General features: G+C 37.0%; 1 long non-coding RNA gene across 1 annotated transcript; it reads right to left on the bottom strand.

Moving 5' to 3' along the window:
- LOC131017698 (uncharacterized) lies at positions 1-2,167 on the bottom strand. The gene is made up of 3 exons (XR_009099794.1): positions 1,955-2,167; positions 1,823-1,862; positions 1-366 (listed from the first exon to the last, which is right to left on the bottom strand). It is a non-coding gene; the product is annotated as an uncharacterized LOC131017698 (long non-coding RNA).
- Between the last annotated feature and the right edge of the window lie 856 nt (positions 2,168-3,023).

The raw sequence follows: 3,023 nt of genomic DNA, 5'->3' as shown, positions 1-3,023 counted from the left end.
TCGGAAATTAATCCAGACAGGCCTATCATTTCTATGCTCCGGAACACATCCCGTCGAGCACCCTTATAACGCCTCTGGTTAGTGCCCGATGGAGATCAACCCACCGAGTCAGCTAACAAGTGTACACAATTCTCAAACAACGTGTTAGGTCATAAGAGAACCTCAATTGATTAACTGTACGAGCATTAAACATGGTAGAGTGCACAAAAATATTTTATTGGATAAACAGTTTATATTTCACGAATATTTAAGCTCAATAGCTAAATCATACATTTGAAAAATAAGCCCACCTGTATAGGCAATGCCTGTCGTTTAACGTTATCTCTGAATCGGAATAGCAGTGCTAATCCTCCTGATGCTCAAAGCCTACAAGAAATCTATTCTCAATAGGTCTCCTTGAATTCTAATCTTAAGTCATGGTGTAGTGCTTAATATTCTATGATTCACTTAGCCGGGTTTTCAAAATTTAATGAATAAATAATTGAAAATATTTCTCTTGAGTTAAGAACACCAACAATATTCTTACTCATCTTTTTTAATAATTGGAATTATAAATAAAACCAATTAAATCATAAATATTCTTATTGCAAAATATAATGCAAATCTTATCATGCTTAGCATATAATAAGAAATTTTCTTAAATATGCACATAATAATAATATAATATTATTATGCAAATTAAAATAATTAATCAAACTTAATAAGTCTAATTAATTAAATAGTGTAGTCCATTTTAAATAAAGAAAACTGCACAGCCCAATTAAATAGATTAATAAAGGCCCAACAGATTTAATAAAAACCGGCCCAAATGATAAATAAAATAAAACAAAATTCGGCCCAACACTTGGCCCAACACTCAAAATAAATCGGCCCAACCCCTAACCCAAACCTAAAGCCCAACATCCCATTTCTCCACCTTCCTAATCTTCACGCTGCGCCCCCATCCCAATTCACTCTCTCCCTCTCTTTTCTCTCTCTCTCTCTCTCGGACGATCTTGTCCGCCGCGGACGCTCGCCGGAGGAGCAGCGGCGAGAAGCCGCGCCATCCTCGGCTCTCACACACACACACACCCATGAAATCCGCTCGTCCATCATCTAAATCCGCCGCTGCCGGAACTCATCGGAGCAAGCGGCCACAGTAACTAACTCTTCGGTTCTCCCTTCTCTCGCCCTCGTCTCTCGATCTCTCTTTCTTCGCACTGAAACAACCCGACAGCCCCCAACTCTGTCTTCCTCCTTGGCAACGGCGAGGCGCCGCCGCCTCCCTCGGCCTCTCTCTCTAAAATTCCCGGCGAGTCCAGCCACCGCCTCCACGACACACCACTCTCTCTCATTCCCTTTCCAAACTCAGTCCGGCGAACAGAAATGAAGCTGCCGCCGACCGTACCTTACTGAAACCGGCAGAAAACAGCCTCCAAGGCTGCCTCCGTCTCTCTCTCTCTCCTGTCTCCGGCTGCCGTCGCCCGTAGATCAGGTGACACCGACTTCGACTCTCGCTCAACACAACCCTCTCCTTGACTCGACTCGACTCAGCAAGAAACACAACACTCACTCAACAAGCTAGAAGCAAGAACTGAGACATGGAGAAACCAAGCTTCAAAAAGTCGTCCTCCTCTACTTCTTCTTTTATAAATCATGCTCTGATGTATGAATATATATATATATATATATATACAGATTGTATGCTTATGATTATGAATGTCATTTTAATGAAATGTTTGAAATGCGTTGCTGGGTATATATCAAATTGTATATAGCTTTGAACAAGCTTGCAGCTTGAAGTTCGATTTATGAGCAGAGGTAAAAGAAATCAAATGGCTACCTTGTGAGAAATTTCAGTGAGTGTTGATCCTGTTTGTTTGCTGGAAAAGAAGGTTCATAGATATGAATACCATTTAAATGAAGGCTCTTATTCATAGGGAAGAATGTAAAGAAACTGATTTAGAAATCTTACTTGTGTGCTGGATTCTGTCGAAATGATCTTGGTGAGCAAATGAAAATTTTCAGAATGAGTGAAGTGATAGGGATGTCCGTGTGGTATAGCTGAACTTCTGTGGGTGTAGCTCTGCACTTAGTTCCTTGGTATGTAGGAGAAATGGTGAGTGGAAGGGAATGGGTATTATGGCTAAAGTTTATTTTGGTGGGGGGCAAAGTATCGTGTGAAGTGTGAGTGGGGAGAGTGGAAAGTGTGAGTGGGGAGAGTGGGTGGAAATGGTGGGTAGGTGTAGATAAAAAAAATATCTTTCGGGTTGTATTATGAAAACTGTAATAATCGCTCAGTATTCGCTAAATAAATATCTCGTAAAAAAAAAAATATCTCGTGAAAAATACTTGAATGCTAAATTAAATAAATATGCAATGCATATAAATTTAATAACTAAATTTACAAATATTTTTGTAAATCATTTTTGTTGGAATTAAAAAATAAATTAAATTTTTTTTTTATATCCGGCGTGAATCATCTTACTTCTAAATTCGAAAATAAATTCTAAATTTAACTCGGAGAAACGGGGTATTACAATGCATTTCTACATGGCTGAACATGTATTCCTACATGGCTGAGCAAGTATAATCAAACATGAAATAAGTGCATATAAAAACATACATGAATATAACCACAAGCATATAATCCCTCACCTTAAAGTCGAAACTAATAAATCGAATTCGTAATGAGGTCTTTAATCGCACCGCTCCTAATTGAATAAATACAATGTTTCAATAAAAATCCTACAATAACTTAAACTAAAATCCTATAAACGAATCTATATAAATAAAATCGTATATATACAAAAAGAATTATAACTTGTTAAGAGGAACCTTTAGAAAATAAAAAAAATAAATAAATAAAACACTTCCTCACTTTAAATCTACAACCAGACGACATATGCTAGTTAGTACTAATCAAACTAACTTAAATATACTTGAGTAAATATATAATTTAAGCTGACATCATCTTTGCCAAAGGAATTAAATAATAACAAGCACTAATTAAACTATATATAAAAAGGGTAGATTAAAATTTT

Source organism: Salvia miltiorrhiza, chromosome 3 (assembly GCF_028751815.1).
Source record: "Salvia miltiorrhiza cultivar Shanhuang (shh) chromosome 3, IMPLAD_Smil_shh, whole genome shotgun sequence".
NCBI classification, from domain to species: Eukaryota; Viridiplantae; Streptophyta; class Magnoliopsida; order Lamiales; family Lamiaceae; genus Salvia; species Salvia miltiorrhiza.
The sequence above is the reverse complement of the archived record's forward strand: the minus strand, read 5'-3'. Positions and strand labels throughout refer to the sequence as shown.